This window comes from Garra rufa, unplaced genomic scaffold (genome assembly GCF_049309525.1).
Source record: "Garra rufa unplaced genomic scaffold, GarRuf1.0 hap1_unplaced_002, whole genome shotgun sequence".
NCBI classification, from domain to species: domain Eukaryota; kingdom Metazoa; phylum Chordata; class Actinopteri; order Cypriniformes; family Cyprinidae; genus Garra; species Garra rufa.
The window spans coordinates 9,041,878-9,059,377 of record NW_027394277.1 but is presented as its reverse complement, the minus strand read 5'-3'; the positions used below and the strand labels follow the sequence as shown (position 1 = coordinate 9,059,377).

At 37.5% G+C, this 17,500-nt stretch overlaps 7 non-coding genes across 7 annotated transcripts; all 7 read left to right on the top strand.

The window, feature by feature from the left end:
- The first annotated feature begins 7,014 nt into the window (after nucleotides 1-7,014).
- Nucleotides 7,015-7,133, top strand: LOC141307162 (5S ribosomal RNA). Its single transcript, XR_012346117.1, has one exon. It is a non-coding gene; the product is annotated as a 5S ribosomal RNA (ribosomal RNA).
- Nucleotides 7,134-7,217: 84 nt separating this feature from the next.
- LOC141308200 (5S ribosomal RNA) lies at nucleotides 7,218-7,336 on the top strand. The gene has a single exon (XR_012347123.1). It is a non-coding gene; the product is annotated as a 5S ribosomal RNA (ribosomal RNA).
- An 84-nt stretch (nucleotides 7,337-7,420) lies between these two features.
- LOC141307001 (5S ribosomal RNA) lies at nucleotides 7,421-7,539 on the top strand. The gene has a single exon (XR_012345956.1). It is a non-coding gene; the product is annotated as a 5S ribosomal RNA (ribosomal RNA).
- A 5,299-nt stretch (nucleotides 7,540-12,838) lies between these two features.
- LOC141305448 (5S ribosomal RNA) lies at nucleotides 12,839-12,957 on the top strand. Its single transcript, XR_012344413.1, has one exon. It is a non-coding gene; the product is annotated as a 5S ribosomal RNA (ribosomal RNA).
- An 84-nt stretch (nucleotides 12,958-13,041) lies between these two features.
- LOC141308234 (5S ribosomal RNA) lies at nucleotides 13,042-13,160 on the top strand. Its single transcript, XR_012347157.1, has one exon. It is a non-coding gene; the product is annotated as a 5S ribosomal RNA (ribosomal RNA).
- An 84-nt stretch (nucleotides 13,161-13,244) lies between these two features.
- Nucleotides 13,245-13,363, top strand: LOC141307456 (5S ribosomal RNA). The gene has a single exon (XR_012346410.1). It is a non-coding gene; the product is annotated as a 5S ribosomal RNA (ribosomal RNA).
- Nucleotides 13,364-13,447: 84 nt separating this feature from the next.
- LOC141307000 (5S ribosomal RNA) lies at nucleotides 13,448-13,566 on the top strand. Its single transcript, XR_012345955.1, has one exon. It is a non-coding gene; the product is annotated as a 5S ribosomal RNA (ribosomal RNA).
- The last annotated feature ends 3,934 nt before the right edge of the window (nucleotides 13,567-17,500 follow it).

The window sequence follows — 17,500 nt, the reverse complement described above, 5'->3', positions numbered from 1 at the left end:
CTGGAAGGTGGTTAGTATTTTTTTTCTTTTTTTGATAAACAATGGATGGATTTATGGCAAACGACTTTGGACTGGCTGGAGAGACAAGCATGGTTAACGATACTGGACTGGCGGGAGAAACTGGAATGGTCAATGACACTGGACTGGAAAAACGACAACGACAACGAGCTGGACCTAATTTGGAAAGAAAAGGAGTTTTGGAAAAACGGAGGTATTTGAAAGAAGCAACGGTGATTATTAATGTGGAAGAGGCAAATGACGCAAAAGGGGTGGACGTTATCAAAGCTGTGGTTGAACAGATCGGAGGAGGAAAAATTTTAGCGGTGCGACCAAGACAAAGCAAAGAATATGAACTGACTCTGGAAAAAGAAGAAATGTGTGACGCTTTGATGGATGGACTGAAAATAAAAGGGACAGTATGTGAGGTAAAAAAACTTCAAAACAGAGACTATGTTGTTTCTTTCATGCATTTGCCTGTCTACCTGGATGATGAAGAAATTTTAGGAAAATTGAATGGATGGGGTGTTCTACCCGTGTCAAAAATGAAACGAAGGCTGTATCCGGGCACTAACATTGAGGATGGTACAAGGTTTGTTAGAGTGAGGTTCCCAAGAGAAGTTGTCTCCCTCCCTTACAGCACAAAGCTGGAAACAGCTGAAGGGCCGCAATATTTCCGGGTGATGCATAGCCACCAGGTGAAGACCTGTCGGTTGTGCATGAGCCCGGAACATCTAATGAAAGATTGCCCTGATTTTAAATGCCACAAATGTGAGGAGAGGGGGCACTTCGCACGGGACTGTACTGCGGTTAAGTGCCCGGAATGCCGAAAGATCTTAGACAGATGTGAGTGTTGGTTTGGGGAAGAGGAGGGAGGTACAGAAATCCAGGTGGATGGGCAAATGCATGAAAGAAGCAGCAAGCATGACGGAAATATTGAAAAAGAGAATGCAACAGAGAGTTTGCAGCAACATGAAATGGAAAAAGAAACAAACAACGAGAAGGACAGAGAAGGCGAGCAAAAGGAGGAAAATAGCAAGCAACAAACACTACAAGGAACTTTAACATGGACACCAATGGAAATAACTTCAACTTTTAAAGATTTTCTGGATGAGGTGGATAAAGAGAGGCAAGTGGAAAAGAAGCAAAACAAAGAAACAGACAGTGAAGAAGAGGAAAACATGGAGGACATGGGAAAGGACAGAGTGGAGAAACCAACAAGAAGACGGACATTAAAGGTAACACCAAATGTGGAAGTTGCAAGAAAAACAATTATGAAAAAGGGACGAGTAAAATGTTTGAACCGATATGAAGTACTGATGGGTTTGGAGGAGGACTGAGAAGATGGTTTTTAAATGTTTACCACTTTTTTTAATGGTTTTAAATTGTGTGACTTTTAATGCAAGAGGGCTGTTAGATTTTAAAAAATTTGAAAAAGTTAAAGAAAAATGCAAGAGAGAAGACATCATTGCACTACAGGAAACAAACTGGAGGGATGATTTAATGAATGATTTTAAAAAAAGATGGGATGGAGGGGTTTTATATAATAATGGAGATGGAAGGCTGGGGAGAGGAGTGGCATTTTTAATGAAGGAAGATATTTTTAAAGTAAGCACAATTATATTTAAGGACAACGTGGGGAAATGTATGGTAGTCAAAACAAAATATGAAGAAAGAGATTTGATTTTAGTAAATGTACATGCACCGGGGGAGGAGAAGGCAAAGAAAGAGTTCTTTAATGTTTTAAGAAATGTTCTTAAGAAACATAGAGATATAATAATGATGGGTGATTTTAACACAGTTTTTAGTAAACAAGACATGGCAGAAGGAATGGTTTTTAAAACTGACAGAGGGAGAAAAGAATTAAAAGCTTTAATGCAAGAAAATAATATGACAGATGTTTGGAGAGAAAGAAATGAAAAGAAAAAAGAATTTTCAAGAAGACAAATAGTGGGACATTTTTTATGCCAAACCAGAATAGACTTTATTTTATGTACGAGAAATGTGGAGAATTTTATTGAGAAGATTAAGTATGAAGAAACAAGTTTTAGCGATCACAAGTTTTTATTTTTTATGGTGGACGGGAGTAAAATGCAAAGGGGGCCGGGAGTATGGATTTTAAATACACAGGTTTTAAAGAATGAAGATTATGTTTCAAAGGTTAAGGAAATTATAGCAAAAGAAACGAAAAATGGAATGTATGAAGAGGATAAGAGAATATGGTGGGAGAATGTAAAATTTCTAATCAAAAAATTTTCAATGAAATATTGCAATTTAATACAGAAATGCAAGAGATACAAAGAAAAAGAAATACAAGAAATGTTAGGAATGGAATTGAACAGAGAAAATAAAGACATACAAAAGATCAGGGAAATGGAAGAAAAACTGAAAGAAATAGAAGAAAAAAAGTATGAGGGGGCGAGGCTAAGAAGCAAAGCCAAATATGTGGTGGAGGGAGAAAAATGTACCAAGTTTTTTTTTGACCTGGAGAAAAAGAGAGAGCAAGCCCAAATGATAAAAGAAATAAAAGGGGTGAAAGGGGAAATTGTGGAAGGGAATGAAAAGGTCTTAAAAGAAATACAAACTTTTTATGAAGATCTGTTTAGCTCAAGGGGTGTGGAAGAGGAAAAGACAAAGAAACTGTTGAATCAGATAAAAGCAAGAGTAAGTGATGAGGATAAAAAAGAATGTGACCAAGAAATTAGGGAAGAAGAGATTGAAAGAGCAATAAATCAACTGAATAAAAAGAAAAGTCCAGGTATAGATGGTTTGGGAACTGAATTTTATTTATGTTTTAAAGGAGTTTTAATAAAGGTTTTAAATGAGGTTTTTAAAGAAATTTTTGAAAAAGAAGGTATTAATGAAAGAACAAGCATGGGGTTAATGAAACTGATATATAAAAGGAAAGGAGAAAAAACTGATTTAAAAAACTACAGACCAATTACAATGTTGAACACGGATCTTAAGATTTTAGCAAAAGTTTTAGCGAATAGATTAAAGGAAGTATTGCCAAGCATAATTAAAACAAATCAAGCATACGGTGTAAAAGGAAGGGACATAGCAGATATAACGATGAGTATAAGAGATGAAATATGGTATATGAAAGAAAAAAATGAAGAGGGATATGTAATTAGTCTAGATTTTGAGAAAGCTTTCGATAGGGTGGAACACGGGTATTTATTTGAGGTTTTAAGGGTTTTTGGTTTTGGGGAAAATTTTATTAAATGGATTGAGATTTTATATAGGGGTGCTCTAACAAGAATAAAATGCAATGGGTTTTTAACAGAATGTTTTAAAATCACTCGATCAATTAGACAGGGTTGTCCACTTTCAGCATTATTATATTCACTTGTATCGGAACCATTAGGATTGCTTATTAGACAGAAAGAAGGAATAATAGGGATAGAAATAGAAGAAAATAAGACAGAGGGAAAAGTTTTTCAATATGCTGATGACACAACAATAATTGTAAAAGGGAAAGAGAGCGTGCAAGAAGTTATGAAGGTTGTAAATGAATACTGTAGAGGGTCTGGAAGTAAAATAAATGAAGACAAAACTGTATACATGAGATTTGGTAAAGCTGGGGATTTAATGGAATGTTTTAATTTCAAGGAAGTGGAAGAAATGAGGATTTTAGGAGTTTTAATGGGGAAGAATGAGAAGAAAGTAAGAGATGACATGTGGGAAGAAATAATAACAAATATAGAGAGAAGATTAAATTTTTGGAAATTAAGAACTTTAAATTTGAAGGGGAAGGTTTTAATATTGAATGTTTTAATGATTTCTAAGCTGTGGTATGTTTTATATGTATCTGAAATACCTTTATGGACGGAACAGAGGTTGAAGAAATCTTTTCTTGACTTTTTATGGGAGGGAAAGCCAGCAAGAATTGCATATAATACAATATTAGGGGCGGTAGAGAGGGGTGGCTTAGGACTGATGGATGTAGAACAGAGAAAAAATGCTTTAAGGGTGAAAATAGTGAAAAAATACCTGCAAGAGGATAACAAAAGTGAGTGGAAGAAAACAATGAAATACTTTTTAAACAAATGTGGTGATTTTAACATGGGGGATGGAATTTTATGGATGAAAACAAAAAATTGGATGACAGAAGGTTTACCAGAGTTTTACAGAGAAATTTTAAGTGCCTGGGGGAAGTTTTTAGCAAACATTGAGTACAATCCACACGGGAGAGAAAACATTTTAAATCAACCTCTGTTCTTAAATAACAACATTTTAAAACAAGAGAAAGAAATATTTTTTAAGAAATGGATGGGAGTGGGGATAACCAGGTTGAGAGATATTTTATATGAGTTCAAAGAGGGGTTTTTACCAACACAATACATTGAGGACACAATGGAAATGGCAAAAGAAGAATATACTGAAAAAGAAATAACAAACAATTATGAAACCATAAAAAATGCAATACCAAAAGACTGGATTAAAAGGATTGAGAGTATGGAAGAAGTGCAAACAGAGAAAATATATGTGAAATTGGGGGAGAAATTGTTTGATTTTAAAGAATGTACTGTAAAAATGTTTTATTGTGTTTTTAGAGATGGTGTTTTTAAAGAGCCGATTGTAAATAAGTACTGGGTGCAAAAATTCAGCGACTTAAAAGTAGATTTTATATGGAGAAACATGAGAGGAAGATGTGTGGAGACAAAATTGGAATGTTTGGAGTATTTTATAAGACATAAGGTGGTTTTTACTGAAATTATTTTAAAGAAAATAGGGATGGAACAAAACGCAATGTGTAAAGTTTGCCAGGAGAAAGAGGAGGGGATTTTACATATGTTTTTATATTGTAAAGAATTGGAGGCCTTTTTAAACAAATGTAAATGTGTAATTAGGGATTTGACTGTGGAATGGGATGAAAATGTAATTGGCTGGAACAGAGTGGTGATGTTGGGGTGGGAAAAGAAGTGTAATAACAAAAAGTTTATAAATCTGTGGATAATGTTGATGAAAAGTGCAATATGGGAAAGAAGAACTGTGGCTAAAAAAGAAAAAACTGTGTTGGATGTTTGGAAACTGTTTAAAAGGAAAACTGAAGTGTACATGGGAAGACTGTATCTGCATTTTAATTGTGAAAATAATTTAGATGCTTTTTATCATGTTTTTACTCCACACGTTTGTTCTGTCTTAAAAGATTTGATGTGGAAACTGCCAGAATTTGAAAGAGATTTCTGAAATTCCTGAATGTATATATAGAGAATGTGATATGAAAATGTTTTGTTTAAAGGAAAACTTTTAATCTTATTTGTATAAAAAAAAAAAAAAAAAAAAAAAAAAAAAAAAAAAAAAAAGAGCGCCCGATCTCGTCTGATCTCGGAAGCTAAGCCGCGTGGGGCCTGGTTAGTACTTGGATGGGAGACCTCCTGGGAATACCAGGTGCTGTAAGCTTTTGCCTTTTCTTCACTATTTATATAATATGCTGGCTTTTACGGAGGCTGATCTTTAAATAGCCCACTTTTTGGAGCAATCCTCGCTTACGGCCATACACTATTTATATAATATGCTGGCTTTTAGAAAGACGTGTTTTAGCGCTCTATTTATTACAATCATTTAAATGTATTATAGAGTTTTAAGTGTTTTACATGTTTTTTAGGCCATTTTATTACTCTTAACATTTTTAGTGTATGTGTCTTTCATAAATGGATGGTTGGCCTGTTATGTGACTAGACACATGACAGGAAGCAGGAAGTAGAACTGCATAAGAGAGCAGCATTACAAACAACGGACAGTCACCAAACTGTTGGATTGAGGAGTTGCTAATCTTAGAGCTCACCTTTCCATTCACCACCTGCAAACTTTGGATTAAACTTTCTGTTGATTGTACATGCACTGGTGGACACTCACGTTGGACTTATCAACACACTGGGATTCTTGGACTGTTTTAGGGTATGGACAAATGAACTGTATTCTTTTAACAGAGTTTACCTAGTTTTATCGTGTTGTTTTAAAGTCTTTTATGTGAACCTTGTAAATACACCAAATCTATTTAAACCAATCTTCTTTTATGTCTCATTCTTTTAACCACTAGTCATCTCTCACAGTTAAATCTGATCCCATTTTAGTCTTGTAACTCGGCTGATAAGGCCGATTGTTACACTTGGATGGGAGACCGCCAGGGAGTACCAGGTGCTGTAATCAGCCGAGTTACAAGACTAAAATGGGGTCAGATTTAACTGTGAGAGATGACTAGTGGTTAAAAGAAAGAGACATAAAAGAAGATTGGTTCAAATAGATTTCAGGTGCTGTAAGCTTTTGCCTTTTCTTCACTATTTATATAATATGCTGGTTTTTAGAAAGACGTGTTTTACCGCTCTATTTATTACAATCATTTAAATGTATTATAGAGTTTTAAGTGTTTTACATGTTTTTTAGGCCATTTTATTACTCTTAACATTTTAAGTGTATGTGTCTTTCATAAATGGATGGTTGGCCTGTCATGTGACTAGACACATGACAGGAAGCAGGAAGTAGAACTGCATAAGAGAGCAGCATTACAAACAACGGACAGTCACCAAACTGTTGGATTTAGGAGTTGCTAATCTTAGAGCTCACCTTTCCATTCACCACCTGCAAACTTTGGATTAAACTTTCTGTTGATTGTACATGCACTGGTGGACACTCACGTTGGACTTATCAACACACTGGGATTCTTGGACTGTTTTAGGGTTTGGACAAATGAACTGTATTCTTTTAACAGAGTTTACCTAGTTTTATCGTGTTGTTTTAAAGTCTTTTATGTGAACCTTGTAAATACACCAAATCTATTTGAACCAATCTTCTTTTGTCTCATTCTTTTAACCACTAGTCATCTCTCACAGTTAAATCTGACCCCATTTTAGTCTTGTAACTCGGCTGATAAGGCCGATTGTTACACTTGGATTGGAGACCGCCAGGAAATACCAGGTGCTGTAAGCTTTTGCCTTTTCTTCACTATTTATATAATATGCTGGCTTTTACGGAGGCTGACCTTTAAATAGCCCACTTTTTGGAGCAACCCTCGCTTACGGCCATACCGCGCTGAGAGCGCCCGATCTCGTCTGATCTCGGAAGCTAAGCAGCGTCGGGCCTGGTTAGTACTTGGGTGGGAGACCGCCTGGCAATACCAGGTGCTGTAAGCTTTTGCCTTTTCTTCACTATTTATATAATATGCTGGCTTTTACGGAGGCTGATCTTTAAATAGCCCACTTTTTGGAGCAACCCTCGCTTACGGCCATACCGCGCTGAGAGCGCCCGATCTCGTCTGATCTCGGAAGCTAAGCAGCGTCGGGCCTGGTTAGTACTTGGTTGGGAGACCGCCTGGGAATACCAGGTGCTGTAAGCTTTTGCCTTTTCTTCACTATTTATATAATATGCTGGCTTTTACGGAGGCTGATCTTTAAATAGCCCACTTTTTGGAGCAATCCTCGCTTACGGCCATACCGCGCTGAGAGCGCCCGATCTCGTCTGATCTCGGAAGCTAAGCCGCGTCGGGCCTGTTTAGTACTTGGATGGGAGACCGCCTGGGAATACCAGGTGCTGTAAGCTTTTGCCTTTTCTTCACTATTTATATAATATGCTGGCTTTTAGAAAGACGTGTTTTAGCGCTCTATTTATTACAATCATTTAAATGTATTATAGAGTTTTAAGTGTTTTACATGTTTTTTAGGCCATTTTATTACTCTTAACATTTTAAGTGTATGTGTCTTTCATAAATGGATGGTTGGCCTGTTATGTGACTAGACACATGACAGGAAGCAGGAAGTAGAACTGCATAAGAGAGCAGCATTACAAACAACGGACAGTCACCAAACTGTTGGATTGAGGAGTTGCTAATCTTAGAGCTCACCTTTCCATTCACCACCTGCAAACTTTGGATTAAACTTTCTGTTGATTGTACATGCACTGGTGGACACTCACGTTGGACTTATCAACACACTGGGATTCTTGGACTGTTTTAGGGTATGGACAAATGAACTGTATTCTTTTAACAGAGTTTACCTAGTTTTATCGTGTTGTTTTAAAGTCTTTTATGTGAACCTTGTAAATACACCAAATCTATTTAAACCAATCTTCTTTTATGTCTCATTCTTTTAACCACTAGTCATCTCTCACAGTTAAATCTGATCCCATTTTAGTCTTGTAACTCGGCTGATAAGGCCGATTGTTACACTTGGATGGGAGACCGCCAGGGAGTACCAGGTGCTGTAATCAGCCGAGTTACAAGACTAAAATGGGGTCAGATTTAACTGTGAGAGATGACTAGTGGTTAAAAGAAAGAGACATAAAAGAAGATTGGTTCAAATAGATTTCAGGTGCTGTAAGCTTTTGCCTTTTCTTCACTATTTATATAATATGCTGGTTTTTAGAAAGACGTGTTTTACCGCTCTATTTATTACAATCATTTAAATGTATTATAGAGTTTTAAGTGTTTTACATGTTTTTTAGGCCATTTTATTACTCTTAACATTTTAAGTGTATGTGTCTTTCATAAATGGATGGTTGGCCTGTCATGTGACTAGACACATGACAGGAAGCAGGAAGTAGAACTGCATAAGAGAGCAGCATTACAAACAACGGACAGTCACCAAACTGTTGGATTGAGGAGTTGCTAATCTTAGAGCTCACCTTTCCATTCACCACCTGCAAACTTTGGATTAAACTTTCTGTTGATTGTACATGCACTGGTGGACACTCACGTTGGACTTATCAACACACTGGGATTCTTGGACTGTTTTAGGGTTTGGACAAATGAACTGTATTCTTTTAACAGAGTTTACCTAGTTTTATCGTGTTGTTTTAAAGTCTTTTATGTGAACCTTGTAAATACACCAAATCTATTTGAACCAATCTTCTTTTGTCTCATTCTTTTAACCACTAGTCATCTCTCACAGTTAAATCTGACCCCATTTTAGTCTTGTAACTCGGCTGATAAGGCCGATTGTTACACTTGGATGGGAGACCGCCAGGGAGTACCAGGTGCTGTAATCAGCCGAGTTACAAGCCTAAAATGGGGTCAGATTTAACTGTGAGAGATGACTAGTGGTTAAAAGAAAGAGACATAAAAGAAGATTGGTTCAAATAGATTTCAGGTGCTGTAAGCTTTTGCCTTTTCTTCACTATTTATATAATATGCTGGTTTTTAGAAAGACGTGTTTTACCGCTCTATTTATTACAATCATTTAAATGTATTATAGTGTTTTAAGTGTTTTACATGTTTTTTAGGCCATTTTATTACTCTTAACATTTTAAGTGTATGTGTCTTTCATAAATGGATGGTTGGCCTGTCATGTGACTAGACACATGACAGGAAGCAGGAAGTAGAACTGCATAAGAGAGCAGCATTACAAACAACGGACAGTCACCAAACTGTTGGATTGAGGAGTTGCTAATCTTAGAGCTCACCTTTCCATTCACCACCTGCAAACTTTGGATTAAACTTTCTGTTGATTGTACATGCACTGGTGGACACTCACGTTGGACTTATCAACACACTGGGATTCTTGGACTTTTTTAGGGTTTGGACAAATTAACTGTATTCTTTTAACAGAGTTTACCTAGTTTTATCGTGTTGTTTTAAAGTCTTTTATGTGAACCTTGTAAATACACCAAATCTATTTGAAACAATCTTATTTTGTCTCATTATTTTAACCACTAGTCATCTCTCACAGTTAAATCTGACCCCATTTTAGTCTTGTAACTCAGCTGATAAGGCCGATTGTTACACTTGGATGGGAGACCGCCAGGGAGTACCAGGTGCTGTAATCAGCCGAGTTACAAGACTAAAATGGGGTCAGATTTAACTGTGAGAGATGACTAGTGGTTAAAAGAAAGAGACATAAAAGAAGATTGGTTCAAATAGATTTCAGGTGCTGTAAGCTTTTGCCTTTTCTTCACTATTTATATAATATGCTGGTTTTTAGAAAGACGTGTTTTACCGCTCTATTTATTACAATCATTTAAATGTATTATAGAGTTTTAAGTGTTTTACATGTTTTTTAGGCCATTTTATTACTCTTAACATTTTAAGTGTATGTGTCTTTCATAAATGGATGGTTGGCCTGTCATGTGACTAGACACATGACAGGAAGCAGGAAGTAGAACTGCATAAGAGAGCAGCATTACAAACAACGGACAGTCACCAAACTGTTGGATTGAGGAGTTGCTAATCTTAGAGCTCACCTTTCCATTCACCACCTGCAAACTTTGGATTAAACTTTCTGTTGATTGTACATGCACTGGTGGACACTCACGTTGGACTTATCAACACACTGGGATTCTTGGACTGTTTTAGGGTTTGGACAAATGAACTGTATTCTTTTAACAGAGTTTACCTAGTTTTATCGTGTTGTTTTAAAGTCTTTTATGTGAACCTTATAAATACACCAAATCTATTTGAACCAATCTTCTTTTGTCTCATTCTTTTAACCACTAGTCATCTCTCACAGTTAAATCTGACCCCATTTTAGTCTTGTAACTCGGCTGATAAGGCCGATTGTTACACTTGGATTGGAGACCGCCAGGAAATACCAGGTGCTGTAAGCTTTTGCCTTTTCTTCACTATTTATATAATATGCTGGCTTTTAGAAAGACGTGTTTTAGCGCTCTATTTATTACAATCATTTAAATGTATTATAGAGTTTTAAGTGTTTTACATGTTTTTTAGGCCATTTTATTACTCTTAACATTTTAAGTGTATGTGTCTTTCATAAATGGATGGTTGGCCTGTCATGTGACTAGACACATGACAGGAAGCAGGAAGTAGAACTGCATAAGAGAGCAGCATTACAAACAACGGACAGTCACCAAACTGTTGGATTGAGGAGTTGCTAATCTTAGAGCTCACCTTTCCATTCACCACCTGCAAACTTTGGATTAAACTTTCTGTGGATTGTACATGCACTGGTGGACACTCACGTTGGACTTATCAACACACTGGGATTCTTGGACTGTTTTAGGGTATGGACAAATGAACTGTATTCTTTTAACAGAGTTTACCTAGTTTTATCGTGTTGTTTTAAAGTCTTTTATGTGAACCTTGTAAATACACCAAATCTATTTGAACCAATCTTCTTTTGTCTCATTCTTTTAACCACTAGTCATCTCTCACAGTTAAATCTGACCCCATTTTAGTCTTGTAACTCGGCTGATAAGGCCGATTGTTACACTTGGATGGGAGACCGCCAGGGAGTACCAGGTGCTGTAATCAGCCGAGTTACAAGCCTAAAATGGGGTCAGATTTAACTGTGAGAGATGACTAGTGGTTAAAAGAAAGAGACATAAAAGAAGATTGGTTCAAATAGATTTCAGGTGCTGTAAGCTTTTGCCTTTTCTTCAATATTTATATAATATGCTGGTTTTTAGAAAGACGTGTTTTACCGCTCTATTTATTACAATCATTTAAATGTATTATAGTGTTTTAAGTGTTTTACATGTTTTTTAGGCCATTTTATTACTCTTAACATTTTAAGTGTATGTGTCTTTCATAAATGGATGGTTGGCCTGTCATGTGACTAGACACATGACAGGAAGCAGGAAGTAGAACTGCATAAGAGAGCAGCATTACAAACAACGGACAGTCACCAAACTGTTGGATTGAGGAGTTGCTAATCTTAGAGCTCACCTTTCCATTCACCACCTGCAAACTTTGGATTAAACTTTCTGTTGATTGTACATGCACTGGTGGACACTCACGTTGGACTTATCAACACACTGGGATTCTTGGACTGTTTTAGGGTTTGGACAAATGAACTGTATTCTTTTAACAGAGTTTACCTAGTTTTATCGTGTTGTTTTAAAGTCTTTTATGTGAACCTTGTAAATACACCAAATCTATTTGAACCAATCTTCTTTTGTCTCATTATTTTAACCACTAGTCATCTCTCACAGTTAAATCTGACCCCATTTTAGTCTTGTAACTCAGCTGATAAGGCCGATTGTTACACTTGGATGGGAGACCGCCAGGGAGTACCAGGTGCTGTAATCAGCCGAGTTACAAGACTAAAATGGGGTCAGATTTAACTGTGAGAGATGACTAGTGGTTAAAAGAAAGAGACATAAAAGAAGATTGGTTCAAATAGATTTCAGGTGCTGTAAGCTTTTGCCTTTTCTTCACTATTTATATAATATGCTGGTTTTTAGAAAGACGTGTTTTACCGCTCTATTTATTACAATCATTTAAATGTATTATAGAGTTTTAAGTGTTTTACATGTTTTTTAGGCCATTTTATTACTCTTAACATTTTAAGTGTATGTGTCTTTCATAAATGGATGGTTGGCCTGTCATGTGACTAGACACATGACAGGAAGCAGGAAGTAGAACTGCATAAGAGAGCAGCATTACAAACAACGGACAGTCACCAAACTGTTGGATTGAGGAGTTGCTAATCTTAGAGCTCACCTTTCCATTCACCACCTGCAAACTTTGGATTAAACTTTCTGTTGATTGTACATGCACTGGTGGACACTCACGTTGGACTTATCAACACACTGGGATTCTTGGACTGTTTTAGGGTTTGGACAAATGAACTGTATTCTTTTAACAGAGTTTACCTAGTTTTATCGTGTTGTTTTAAAGTCTTTTATGTGAACCTTATAAATATACCAAATCTATTTGAACCAATCTTCTTTTGTCTCATTCTTTTAACCACTAGTCATCTCTCACAGTTAAATCTGACCCCATTTTAGTCTTGTAACTCGGCTGATAAGGCCGATTGTTACACTTGGATTGGAGACCGCCAGGAAATACCAGGTGCTGTAAGCTTTTGCCTTTTCTTCACTATTTATATAATATGCTGGCTTTTACGGAGGCTGATCTTTAAATAGCCCACTTTTTGGAGCAGCCATCGCTTATGGCCATACCGCGCTGAGAGCGCCCGATCTCGTCTGATCTCGGAAGCTAAGCAGCGTCGGGCCTGGTTAGTACTTGGGTGGGAGACCGCCTGGGAATACCAGGTGCTGTAAGCTTTTGCCTTTTCTTCACTATTTATATAATATGCTGGCTTTTACGGAGGCTGATCTTTAAATAGCCCACTTTTTGGAGCAACCCTCGCTTACGGCCATACCGCGCTGAGAGTGCCCGATCTCGTCTGATCTCGGAAGCTAAGCAGCGTCGGGCCTGGTTAGTACTTGGATGGGAGACCGCCTGGGAATACCAGGTGCTGTAAGCTTTTGCCTTTTCTTCACTATTTATATAATATGCTGGCTTTTACGGAGGCTGATCTTTAAATAGCCCACTTTTTGGAGCAATCCTCGCTTACGGCCATACCGTGCTGAGAGCGCCCGATCTCGTCTGATCTCGGAAGCTAAGCCGCGTGGGGCCTGGTTAGTACTTGGATGGGAGACCTGCTGGGAATACCAGGTGCTGTAAGCTTTTGCCTTTTCTTCACTATTTATATAATATGCTGGCTTTTACGGAGGCTGATCTTTAAATAGCCCACTTTTTGGAGCAATCCTCGCTTACGGCCATACCGCGCTGAGAGCGCCCGATCTCGTCTGATCTCGGAAGCTAAGCCGCGTCGGGCCTGTTTAGTACTTGGATGGGAGACCGCCTGGGAATACCAGGTGCTGTAAGCTTTTGCCTTTTCTTCACTATTTATATAATATGCTGGCTTTTAGAAAGACGTGTTTTAGCGCTCTATTTATTACAATCATTTAAATGTATTATAGAGTTTTAAGTGTTTTACATGTTTTTTAGGCCATTTTATTACTCTTAACATTTTAAGTGTATGTGTCTTTCATAAATGGATGGTTAGCCTGTCATGTGACTAGACACATGACAGGAAGCAGGAAGTAGAACTGCATAAGAGAGCAGCATTACAAACAACGGACAGTCACCAAACTGTTGGATTGAGGAGTTGCTAATCTTAGAGCTCACCTTTCCATTCACCACCTGCAAACTTTGGATTAAACTTTCTGTTGATTGTACATGCACTGGTGGACACTCACGTTGGACTTATCAACACACTGGGATTCTTGGACTGTTTTAGGGTATGGACAAATGAACTGTATTCTTTTAACAGAGTTTACCTAGTTTTATCGTGTTGTTTTAAAGTCTTTTATGTGAACCTTGTAAATACACCAAATCTATTTGAACCAATCTTCTTTTGTCTCATTCTTTTAACCACTAGTCATCTCTCACAGTTAAATCTGACCCCATTTTAGTCTTGTAACTCGGCTGATAAGGCCGATTGTTACACTTGGATTGGAGACCGCCAGGAAATACCAGGTGCTGTAAGCTTTTGCCTTTTCTTCACTATTTATATAATATGCTGGCTTTTACGGAGGCTGACCTTTAAATAGCCCACTTTTTGGAGCAACCCTCGCTTACGGCCATACCACCCTGAGCGCCCCCTTGTGGAATTCAGGAAGTGAGTGAGTCAGTGAAGAGCACAGGTGGAGATTGATTGTTTGGAAGAGCTGGGAATCTGTGATTACTGGAAAACAACTTCAAACAAGCAAGGAATTTTCTTTTGACAAAGTTATTTAATCCCCAAGCAGCTTTTGCTGTTTGGGGATAAATACTTATAGTTCTGAGAAGGTGGGAGATGCAGATGGAGAACATGGAGAAGGAAAGAGGATTGGACAAGAGGAATGTGAGAGAGAAGGAGGACGAAGGTGAACAAAGTAGGAGGAATTATGAGAAGAGGCTAACCGTATTTGTGGTGATAGAAGGTGAAGACAGAATTACCATGAAGGAAATGTTGAAGAAAGTAAGAGAGGAGTGTGGAGTGGTGATCGGATGCAGATATAAAACACCACGAGAATATGAGCTGACAATGGAGGAGGAGAGAGGAAAGGAGAAAATATTGGATGGACTGAAAATAAAAAACAGTAGAATCATGGCGAAAGAAATAAGTAGCAATGAGATGGTGGTTTCATTCCTGGGCCTGCCTACCTATATCCTGGATGAAGAGATATTGCGAAAGCTGATGGAATGGGGAGTGACTGCGGCTTCAAGTATCAAAAGGAGAATGTGGCCAGGAACTGACATCGCGGACGGAACAAGATTTCTGAAAGTCAAATTCACGGACACTGTCAAATCATTGCCGTATTCTACAAAGTTTGAGACAGTGGGGGGAGTGGAGCACTTCCGAGTAATACATGACAGACAGGTAAAAGTGTGTCGTTTGTGCATTCAACCGGGGCATGTAGTGAGAGACTGTCCGAGCTTTAAGTGCTTTAGGTGTAGCAAACAAGGACATTATGTACGAGAATGCAATGAAGGCATCTGTAATATGTGCAAGATGAGAACTGGTTTATGTGTGTGTGAAACCCCGGGGGAGATGGAAGAAGAGGAAAGAGAAGAGGAGCTGTCGGATCTGTATGAGGTGGATGAGGAGGAGGAAGAATCAGTGGCTGTGGAGGAGATGGGGAGGGACACCTGGAGCAGAAAAGATGAAACGGTAGATCACAGAGTAACTGGGAGGGAGACCGTTCAAGAGAAGGTGGCCTCAGGGCAGTTTCAGAGGAAGGAGAAAGAAGAAAAGAAAGGTGGGAAATTAGAGCTGCATAAAGAGACAAGTTCAGAGGCTGGATATATGAAAACTTCGAAGGGACTGAGATCTGACGAAGGAGAAGCAGAGACAACTGAAAGTGGTCATGAAACGCAAGAAGGAGGTAATGCCAAAAATCAAGGTACGAAACTCCAGGAGCTGAGGAGAATGAAGGAGAAGCTCGACGGAGAAGGAGGAGAGAATGTGGTGTTAGAGACTTCTGGAACAAATGTAGGGGAGGAAATGGACACATGTGAGGAGAGGAATACGCAGAGGAAAAGAAAGATGAAAGGAACAGAAGAGCACAGTGGGAAAAAGTAAGATTTTGGTTTTATTTAAATGAACCATAGATTTCTTTTAACTGCAATATACGCTATGTGGGGCATAATGGACATTGCTTGCTTAAATGGGAATGGATTAAGAGAAATAAATAAGGTTAAGAAGATGATTGGATTAATGAAAGCAGATATTATTTGTTTACAAGAGACGCATTGGTCAGAGGATATTATGGAAAACATAAAAAAACTATGGGAAGAGGATATTATTGTTAATCATGGCAATCAAAGAGCATGTGGTGTGGCGATTTTGATAAAAAGGGAAAGAGTGAACTGTGTAAAGCAAATATATAAAGATGATAAAGGAAGATTGTTAGTTATAGAATTTATGTTTTGTAATGTATTGTATAGGTTGATAAATATCTATGCACCTAATGTGGAAACTGAAAGAAAGGAAGTTTTTAAAGAAATGAAACCATTATGTAAAGGGAAATGTATAGTGGTTGGAGATTTCAATGTGTGGTGCACAAGATTAGATGCTTCAAGCTGTGCGAATTTCAAATCGGATGTGTCTAGGAAATATTTAAACGAGTGGATGCAAAGCGATGATATGGTTGACGTTTGGAGAGAAGAAAACCCATATAAGAGGGAGTTCTCTAGAAGGCAAATGGTAATGGGAAGTTTAAAACAAAGTAGGATAGATTTATGTTTAATTAAAAGGGAAATATTAAATTATGTTAAAAGTGTGAAATACAGTTTTTTAGGGATAAGCGATCATGCTTCTATGAAAGTAAAGATAGGTACAGATATGGGAGAAAGAGGAGGGGGAGGGTGGTGTTTGAATTCATCTATATTATTGGAAGAGGCTTACAAGGAAAATATCAGGAAATGTATAAGTTATGAAATGGAAAATCTATTGTTTGATGAAAATGTTTGTGAGTGGTGGGAAAGAATGAAAGAAAAAATTAAAAAAAGAAGTATTAGGTACTCAAAACAAAGGGATTTTATGAGAAAAAGTAAACTAGAGGCAATGAAAAAGGCAATGGAGAAAGAGGCAGAAAAAATAGATAGCAATCCTGAGTACGGGAAAGATAGTTTTTGTCAGATAAAAGAAGAAATAGATGAATATGAAAGAGAAAAAAGTGAGGGTGCAAAAGTAAGGAGTAGAGCACAGTATGTGGTGGAAGGAGAAAGAAGCACAAAGTTCTTTCTGAATTTAGAGAAAAGAAAGCAGAAGAGAAATCATATTATGGAACTGGAAAATGAAAAAGGTGTAAAGGTAACTGATTATGTGGAAATAATAGGAGTAGTAGAAGCGTTTTATGAGAGTTTGTTTAAGAAAGAAGGTGTAAAACAAGAGTGCGTAGATGAGGTTCTAGAAACGTTAAGTGCTAAGTTAAAAGAGGGTGAAAAAAATATGTGTGATAGAGAAATAAGTATTGAAGAAATAAAAGAAGCAATAAGACAAACAAAACCAAATAAAAGTCCAGGATCGGATGGGTTAACTCATGAGTTTTATAAGACATTCATAGAGATTTTAGCGCCTATTTTATGGAAGTTATATAAAAGTATGGAAGAGAGAGGGGAGGTGCCAGAAACAATGGGTTTAGGAGTAATCACTATCTTGTATAAAAATAAAGGCAGTCGGCTTAAGTTGGAAAATTACAGGCCGTTGAGTCTTTTAAATACAGATTATAAAATACTGACAAAAGTATTAGCTAACAGAATAAAAGAGGTAGT